The following is a 10,001-nucleotide window of genomic DNA, read 5'->3' on the forward strand; positions in this document are numbered from 1 at the left end:
TGCCACAGTGAGTGTGTGAAGTGCAAAGGTCAGAGGACCGCCTCTAGTGCCTGTCCCCAGCTTCTACCCTTGTTTGAGGCTGGATCTCTTGGGGCTCCTGGATCCAAGATTCTCTGTGTTTCACCTCCCGTGTCGTATAGGAATGCTGGAATTAGAGGCACTCATGCTACAAGATAGGTTTTGCTTGGATTCCGAGGAGTCAAACGCAGACCCTCATACTTGCTCACTAAACCACTTCTTAGCCCTAACACATTTGACTATAATAGGATGGTTAAAGGCAAAGATTAACTACTTCGTGTATCTTTAACTATTTGTTCAGTATTTCTACTTTTATTTTTCTTTTACATGTCTGAGTGTTTGCCTGCATGGTATTTATGTGTGCCATGTGTGTACAGAGCCCTCAGAAGCCATAAGAATGTATTGGTTCTCCTGGAACTAGAGTTAGAGATGTGGAACAAGAGCCATGTGGGTGCTAGGAACTGAACCCCGGGTTCTGTGCAAAAGCAGCAGCTAGTGTTGCTAACCACTGAGCAATCTCTCCAGTCCTAACATTTCAACTTTTGAAATGAGGTCACTAGGATGGCCTCTAATCTGGTATTACTGGTTTTCTTACACTTCCCACAATTCTTTGCTTTTTACCCTCAGGATTATCAGGTGCAATGAAGAACATCAGAGAGATTCATGGTTTACAAATGAAAAAAAAACAAACAACAGACTGAGTAAGTAAGTTGACCAGCATCTCATGGGACGTGGTCTCCTGAGCCATTTCTCAACCTGTGTGAACATCTGGAACCATGGAGGGTGACGAGGTGGAAGGAAGGGAGAAGAGAGGGTTGTTAGATCCAACAGCCTGGTGCACAGGTGCTTGTGAGCGACTTGCCTTACATTAGTGTCCCATGAGTGCCCCGTGAGTGTAAGTCTGGGGGAGAGGAGGTTGTGGAAGATGATTTTCACATGGCCTCCTGGGTCTCTGACTGATTCATTTTAGGAATGACAACTGGAAAGAATACCACAAATCTTCACAAACTAGACATTCTCTGAATTTCACTGCGTATGTCTCTTCCTGATTCAGATCTTCATCTTTCTTTAGTAGAAATGGAATTTTAGTGAGATTTGTTTGAGTAAGTCACATGCTTCAATGGCAGACTATTTACAGCAAATAAATAAGTAAAATGAGTTTAAAATAATGTTAGCAAACCAGCAGTGGTTGGCCTGACGCCATCTCTTCTTCTCAGGGACGTGCAGAGTGGCTGAGGACTGTGTGTGGGGAACAGATTGCTGCCCATGAGGTCTATTAGAAACTAACAGGCAGGCAGATGCTCCTTACGATTCTGTTATCACTGAAGATTCAACATGCAGGGGCTGCTCTCCTTCTAGAAGAATGTGTAGCAACAAACTCACATAGTTTCCATCACATCTTAATAAGGATTAATTTGTAAAGGTTATCCAAGGCATTAGGGAGGTGCGAGAGAATGACCTAGGACTGGGGATGAATCTCAGCTAGCAGACAACTTCCCTAATGTTCATAAGGTCCTCAGTTACCTCGCTCACATAAAGGCAGGTGTAGTGGCACCTGCCTGGGCTACTACAGGAAGTAGAGTTGGGAGGACCAGAAATTTAAGATCAGGAGCTAGAGAAATGGCTCAGGGGTTGACTTCTGGCTGAATATCCAAGTTGGGTTCCTAGCACTGGTTTAGGTACCTTAGAACTACCTGTGACCCCAGCTCTAGGGGACCTAATGACCTCCAAGGGACTCTGCACAAACAAACACATACACAGGCACATACATATAAATAACACAAAAATTTTAAGACTTAAGACAAGGCTCAAGGTCATCCTTGGTTAGCTGGTGATTTGGAGGCCAGCCTGAGCTACATGAGGCTCTGTTTCAATAAAACAAACAAAACCTAAGGTAGACGGAGACAACAAAAGCAGATGGTGGCTTTCGAAGCCTACAGATACAGGGAAGGCTGCTGGGATGGTGCTGGGTGAGTCGTCAGGTTAGCAAGTTCTCTGCTCAGAGGCCAGCTGGAGCCGGTTTAATTCAGAGACTCTCCCTGGAATGTAATAGGTAATTCGTTACTTTCCCTAAGGTGACTCAAACAACCATGAAAGGATTTTTACTCCTCAAGGGGTCTTCTATTCTTTGGCCTTCTATTCTACGAGGGACTATCTAGTACAACATAGAACTGAACGAAGAGTTAAATAAATAATCTAGAATTGAATAAATATGCTGATGACAGATGCCAATCTGACATAGTTTCCCAGTGGATAGCTGATGTAATGGATCCAGGCTCAGCTCCCAGTGCCATATCAGGAGGCTCACATGCACCAGTAACTCCAAAACAAGGGGATGAACTCCTTGGGTACTGCAGGATTGTGTGCGTACACATGCATAAACACACACACTAATAAAAATACATCTTTAATCCGGGCAGTGGTGGTGCACGCCTTTAATCCCAGCTCTCAGGAGGCAGAGGCAGGCAGATCTCTGTGAGTTCGAGGCCAGCCTGGTCTACAAGAGCTAGTTCCAGAACAGGCTCCAAAGCTACAGAGGAACCCTGTCTCGAAAAAACAAAAAAGAAAAAAAAATCTTTAAAAAAAGGAAATCACGCAGTTTCGTGGATGCTCACCTTACTAGACCTGGATGGAGGTGGGTGGTCCTTGGACTTCCCACAGGGCAGAGAACCCTGATTGCTTTTTGGGCTGACGAGGGAGGGGGACTTGATTGGGGGAGGGGGAGGGAAAGGGGAGGCGGCGGTGGGGAAGAGACAGAAATCTTTAATAAATAAATAAATTTTAAAAAAAAGAAAAAAAAAAGGAAATCACCTGATAGATTGACCTTGGAGGGAGAGGAATCATGGGCCACCCTGGTATGAGAGAACCTGACAAAATTGCTAAGCATAGCAGCTCTAGCTGTTCCTGGCATTGTCTTCTGTTTAGTTTGATGCTTTTGTTTTGTTCTTTCTTCATTCTTTTTCTTCTTTGTACCGTGAGGAAGGATGTTCAGGACCTAATGTCTGGCTAAGCAAGCGCTCTCTTACCTAGTGCACTCTGGGCTGGGTTATTGCTTTTACCAGCTGTTATATGCTGCTTTGCTTCCTTGTGGAACAGTCTGGCCCGAGGTTAATTCACTTCCAAACTCGATGAACAGAAAGAATGGCGCTTTCCTTAGTTCTGCCCCACTGCACGCTGCCGAGAGTAAGATGCTTCGTCCTCCGGAAGAGAGTGAGTCTTCTGCGCATTTCACAAGATTTAGTCCCACCTTGCTTGTTCATGGCCACTGAAGTGGAGAACAGAGATAATTACCTTGCTTTCTCTAAAAACAGACTAATTTATAGTCTCAAAAGACTCGCTGCTTTCGCCTGCATTATACAAATAATGGTCTTGATTTTCTTCTGTAGTGAGGGAGAGGGGATCTTAGATACCACATGAGGCATATAAACACAAAAACATCTACAAATCAAAGAAGCCAAATGTAATTTGTGGTATTTAGTTCTCTTTGTACATGGCTAGGAATATCTTCATCACCATCCCCCAAACTTCATAAACCAGGCATGGCCTGTGTGTTAATGTTGAGGCATCTGGGGAATGCTGACATTCTTTCATGGGTAGATACATTTTAAGACCTTTACAGTTGTTCCTTGGTATCCATGGAAACAGTTCCAAGACACACGAGGAAATTTAAATCCTTAGATGCTCACATCCGTATATAAACAGCACAGGATTTACATATCACTACATCAGTTATTTCTAGACTTCCTATAGCAGTTGTTCAATGAAGACACTGTAAAAATTGAATGCTGTATTATTTAAAGGCATGCATCAGGGTTTTTTTTCGTTGTATTGTAAGACAAAATATGACCAAAGCAACTTCAAGAAAGAAGGATTTGCCAGGCAGTGGTGGAGCTTGCTTTTATTCCCAGCACTCAGGAGGCAGAGGCAGACAGATCTCTGTGAGTTCGAGGCCAGCCTGGTCTACAAAGTGAGTTCCAGGACAGCCAGGGCTACCCAGAGAAACCCTGTCTTGAAGAAGATAAGGAAGAGTTTATTCTGGCTCACAATTTGAAAGGCCAGTCCATCATGGTACGGAAGGTGTGTGTTGTAGCACATGGGTCTCAGAACAAAACAACCATCATCTTTATTACTTCAGCTGTGCCCACTGGCAAGAGTCCATCACAATATGGCTTGTTGACTGTTGGCATGCCATCATTGAAGGGCAGTAACTCAAGTAGGAACTTAGAGGCAGAAATCATGGAGGAACACATGCTTTCTGGTTTGCTCTCTGGCTTGTTCAGGCTCATGATGAACTAGCTTCCTTATACAGCTTAGGCCCATCTGCCTAGGGATTGGTTCTACTCACAGTGGGTCTGGTCCTTACAGACCAATCTGCTAAAGACAATTATTCAATTGAGACTCTTTTTACAAGTGATAACGGGCTGTACTGACAAGTTAATGCTAACTAGGACATGTGGCTTATCAAAGTCCAGGTCTCCTCTACTTGCTGGGTGAAACCAGCAATCATAGCCATGGCCTTGGGCTTCTGCAGTGACGGGGGCGCTTCATTCTGCAGAATACTGACTCAGATATATAGTCCAGCGAAGGCACAAAAAGTACACCCAGAAGGCATCCAATTTACTGACAAAGCTGAGGAGGAAGTGACCAATTTTTGCCTGTTCATACCAAACCATGGAAAGAGTTTCAAGTCTCAGATCTGACTTTCAGTGTCCCGAAGTAGTCCACCCACAGGGGGTCAACAGTGGCCCAACTGTCTCTTTAGTCCATCTATCCCCAAGCTTTGCACTCCCTAACCCCTACAAAGGACACAACCCACTCCCAACTACCCCCCTCTTTTAGGTACAAGGCAGCTTACCAGTTTTCTAGCCCTGGCATTCTTGTTCTTGTCCTGAGTTTCCTGTCCCTGGAAACCTGACAAAGCTGGAGAATGGAAGGTGTTTGTTCACTTCCGGGTTACTAGTCTTGGGGTGTCTTCCTCTTTGATTTCTATTGTTCCATGTTATTGTCAACAACTTCCTTTCCCTCCTTTCCAGCCTCTTGCTCTCTTCCTTTTTTTCTTCTACCTTTACACTCTAATTACATTTATGTATTTGCAGTGTGTGTGTGTGTGTGTGTGTGTGTGTGTGTGTGTGTGTGTGTGCCCAGATACATGCAATGATGCATGTGTGGGGGTGAGAGGACAGCTTGTTTGCAGGAGCTGGTGGGTCCTTCCACCATGTAAGTCCCATGGTTCAAGTTATCAGGACTGGCAACTGATGCCCTTATCCCATGCTCTCTTTCAAAGCCGTGTTTTTCTTCCTGTGTAGGTAAAGTAGCGTTGGATGTGCTGGGAATACCTGGTTGAAGTGGAGGTGGGTTCTGCTTCCCACCAGCAGCCCTGGGGATCTCTCAGGGGCTGCTCTGTCACCACTTACAGTTACCTGCACTTCCTCATCTATCCCCATCACTTCCTGAGTTCACCCTTTTCTTCTAGAATCCACACTAGCTCCCTCTGCAGGGTACAGACAAAGAGAAGGCCAGGTGTGTCCCAAGTGGTTTTCTCATGACACCCTACTTTACTTTTCTAAGACTGCAGTTCATAATCCAGAGTTACCCCATTCCTTTACTCTTACTGGTATTCTGGGGACCCAACAATCTCCCATCAATGGTAAATGTTCCTCATTTGAAATTTTCTGGCCCAAGTGGTTAATGGGATACAGCCCAGATCATGACTATATAACATCATTGACTTCTGTCCCTCCTTGCCAGCTGGAACTGCCAGCAACTTCTATTTGTGAAGGTTTTCTAGTTTTCAGAATTGACTTTAATAGTTTCCAGGTTTGTTTTTTTTTTAATCTAACAGTGTGTGTGTGTGTGTGTGTGTGTGTGTGTGTGTGTATTTGAAATGGGTCTGTAACTCAGTCTGACCTCGAACCCCCAATGTGGTCAATAATGACCAATTCTCCTGTGTTCACCTCCTGGAGCCAGGGTGTTGTGTGTGTATAAACACTCTATTACCTAAGCCACATTCCTAACCTCGAACGAGACTTTAAACGTTTTTTAAAAAGAGGAAAATGCCTGTATGGCAGAAAGGCCTCAACGGGCGAGGGCTCAGTTGTTCAGAAGGTAACGTGTGTAGGCAGCCACAAGAACTCACACAGAAGTGAGCTGTTTTTATTTCAGAATATTTCCTCCCTTTAAGCTAATAAACAAACCCATTATACAATAGAAAATTAGACACATCAACCACAGCTTCCTGCTATTCTTAATTCAGACAGGTTCCTGTTGTGTCTGGTCTTGGATGTGCAATCCGCCTGTCTCTGCCTCCCAAGTGCTGGGATTATAGGGATATATCACTATACTTAGCCTTAAAAGCTATCTTATGACTTCTCAAGAAAAAGCCCCTTCGTCTTCTCCCTTCCTCCATCGATGCTTTTCCTTCTCTGGAGCGCCCCACTTGGCTCCTGCTCACCCTCCTTGTCCAGATGCAGGGCTTGGATCCTGGACACGGCACTGCTGGCTGCTGGGAAAGCTTCTACAAGGGACCCTCTCAGAATCCTGGCGCAGTGGCCACCCTTTCTGCACAGACTCAGTTGCTTGCGGTATTGGTTGTCAATAGAAAATGCTAGAATTTTTTGTTTCTTGTTTGGGGGTCTAGTGCACTAGATCTTGCTAAGTCACTGAGGGTGAGCTTTACCTACTGCTTGGATTCTAAACAATTCATTTAAAAAGTAAGTTTTCGGGGCTGGAGAGATGGCTTGGTAGTTAGGAACACACACTGCTCTTGCAGAAGTCTTGAGTTTGGTTTCCGGAACCCACAACTGCCTGTAACCCCAGCTCTGAGAAAACTGACACCTTCTTCTGGCCTGGAAAGGCACCTGCACACATGTGCACATACCTACACCCAGGTGCGCGCACACACACACACACACACAATTAAAAATAAATAAAAAAGCACTTCTATTACACTACTATTGCTCTTTTCTTATTAGTTGCTGATCTCTCTGTGTGTAAGCCCACCACGGTTATGTGTAGGGCAGACCCAGGCTATGTAGTCGGTGGCTACCTACAGTTTCAGACATCCCCAGAGATCTGGGTGCGATTATAAAAGGCAACACCTCCTTATGACCAAGGCATGTGATAGGATGAACTCTAACCAATCCCGTACAGGGAGCTACCAATGAAGACAGCGAACACATAGTGAGGAGGCCATGAGGAGGGTGTGCCTGCATTGCATGAGGGGAACTGCCCGCCATCCCTTTGGTCATGCCTGGTTGCTGGACGGAGCCTTTGGAGAGCACCTTTGGGTATGTCTGGCTGTGGCTTCCTTTCGTGCTATCGGCCAATCTAAGACCTGCATTGTGGTCATTCCTGAGACTTTTTGCTCTGAGGTGTATGTTCCTTATCTTTTGATAGTCAGGGCCGTGCATGGCTGTAAACCCCCTCCATTGTGCACATGTGAACATGTGTATGCAGGCCAGAGGCCAGCGTCAGACGATTGTGTGTATGTGAACGTGTGTGTGTGCAGAGGCCAATGTCAGGCGTGCTTCAGGTGCTGTCCACTTTCTTTTTTGAGACTGCGTTCCTCAATGCAGCCTGTGGTCACCTCTTAGGCCAGGCTGGCCGGCCAGTGAGGTCTGGAGATCTTCCTGTCCTCACTCCACTGGCCTCGAGTTACAAGCTTGCACTGCCATATCTGGCTTTTCTTTTTTCTTTCCTGAGACAATCTTTCTATGTAGCCCTGGGTGTTCTGGAGGTTACTATGTAGACCAGGCTGGCCTTGAATTCACAGCAATTCACCTTCCTCTGCCTCCCAGGCCTAGGATTAAAGGCATACGTCACCATGGCTGGCCTCACATCTGGCTTTTTATGTGGATTCCAGGGATTAAACTTAGGTCTTCATGCTTACATAGCAGCCCTTGACCAACTAAGCTACATCTCCAGCCCCATTTTCTATCATCCTAGGGAACTCTGGACAGGAGGTGGGGACAGCAGGGATTTCTGCTACCAGAAGTGTTTGGCTTTATTGTGCTATCTCTTTGGCTCTTCACATGGCGATGCGGCTCCTTCTGTTTTCAAGGCATAACATCCTCGTCATCTCCTCAAAGATAATGTAGGGTCTTGAAATGGCTAAGGCCAAGTGACACCAAGAGGAGAGCTAAAACTATGGGGGAAGGGTGGCATCCCCAACGATGGGCCACATCTTACAGTGAATCCAGGAGATATCGCTGCCCACACCTTGTGAGAAATGAGCATGTTTTAATATTGACTTATATTTGTGTGTGTGTGTGCATGTGTGTGTGTGCGTGCTGGATCTCTAGGAGTTGGAGTTACAGTGGTTGTGAGCAGCCCAATGTAGGTGTTGAGAACCAAACTGGAATCCTCTGGAAGAGCAATTAAACAAACGAGCTTAACTGCTGGGCCATCTTTCCAGCCACTACAGAACGTTTTCCCATCCAAGTCCTAACCAGGCCCAACCCTGCTTAGCTTTCTGGATAAGATTGGGCTGGTTCAGGGTAGCATAGCCATTGGCCGTGTTTTCTATTGTCCCTCTGAGAGCATCCGCAGAGACGGGACGACTGTCTGGATGTGCCGACACAGACACTACCTGTTGCGCAGGGCTGACTCAGCAAGTCTGAAGGAATTCCCCTCTTCTTATTGTAATTACTTTTTTCCCCCTTATTGTGACTTTTGTTTTGTAGTGCTAAGAACTGAGTCCAAGGCCTGGCACATCTGAGCTCGGTACTGTACTGCCATACTTTGAGCCCAACGCTGACTATGCCTTCCCACATAGGAAAACTCTACATCCTGTTTCTACGACCGCTCATGTTGGGTGATTCATCCTGTCCATTCTGGGTTGCTAAAGTATTTTGACTGTTCTGTCTCTTAGACCTGCTTCTTTGCTTTACAGTATTTGTGGGTGTCTATCTCAGGCCTCAACTCAGCCTGTAGGATGACTGAGAGAAAGCAGGGTGGTGGTGGTGCCCGCCTTTAATCCCAGCACTGACGAGGTAGAGGCCTCTGTGAGTTCAAGGCCAGCCACGCCTACAGAGTGAGTCCCAGGTGTAAAGACAAGTAAAGACTGGGGAAGAACCTGGATGGAAGTGGAGGCCACAGGTAAAGGATAAAGTGGGTGGCCCGTGTATGCGTGTCTGTGTGAGACAGGCGGACCCTTGAGCACAAAACACCACAGTGTAAAAACCATGACAACGCAGAGAACACAGCCGAGAACGAGCGCCAGGCCTGTGCTGGATATGGAGAGTTAAAAAGACTCAAACAGGGTCCACGGCCGGGCTGCTCTGCCCCCGGGCACTGTGGTTGGCTGTGCAGCACAGGCAAAGAGCAAGGCTGAGTCACAGAGCATTGGTTCTCCAAACCCAGCGTGGAAACACAAGTATGGACAGGGCCCTTGGGTGATGAGCGACCTATGGGCTACACTGTCTACCACCCACCCACTCCTCCTGAGAGGCTCAGGACACCAACCACCCTACTGCGGGAGCCCATGGGGTGCAAGTCTCATGACACTTGCTTCTTGGGACAGTCGAGAATTCCAGACAAATAACCAGGCTTGGTTTTTTTTTTTTTTTTCTATTTGCTAGGATCTTACTTTCTAGACCTGTGTGTTATAATTTCTAATATCTATAGATAGAGAAGAGGTATCATTAACAGTGTTTTCATTAATAGAGCTCCCCCACCAGGTGATGGGGGTGGAGCCTAGGGCCTCACATATGCTTGGCAGTGCTCTGCCTCAGAGCTCTATCTCGAGCCCATAATCGAGTCTTTTAACAAGTCACTGATACACCTGTATTACATAGATGTTGGTGTGTGGTAACTGATAGGGTCTCAGAAATTCCTTTAATGACACCTGAATGGTATTTAGCTTTTTTTTTCTCTGGATGACCACACTCTAGAACTGTTAAGCTTTGGGGTAATGTTAAAAAAAAAATAATAATAATGAAAAAGCAAAACCCCAAACAAAAACCACCTTCTTCATCCTGTCTTTA

At 46.0% G+C, this 10,001-nt stretch overlaps 2 protein-coding genes across 2 annotated transcripts in view; one reads left to right on the plus strand and one right to left on the minus strand.

Annotated features, from left to right (window-relative positions):
- The window catches only part of Auh (AU RNA binding methylglutaconyl-CoA hydratase), a 133,346-nt gene that overhangs the window by 108,102 nt on the left and 15,243 nt on the right, over positions 1-10,001 (minus strand). The window lies entirely within an intron of this gene.
- Sfxn1 (sideroflexin 1) overlaps positions 1-10,001 on the plus strand; it is a 1,040,418-nt gene that overhangs the window by 103,113 nt on the left and 927,304 nt on the right. The gene's annotated exons all lie outside the window — the stretch shown is intronic.

The sequence above is a fragment of the Alexandromys fortis genome, unplaced genomic scaffold (assembly GCF_014885135.2).
Source record: "Alexandromys fortis isolate MF-2015 unplaced genomic scaffold, M_Fortis_MF-2015_v1.1 scaffold_1, whole genome shotgun sequence".
Classification (NCBI taxonomy): Eukaryota; Metazoa; Chordata; class Mammalia; order Rodentia; family Cricetidae; genus Alexandromys; species Alexandromys fortis.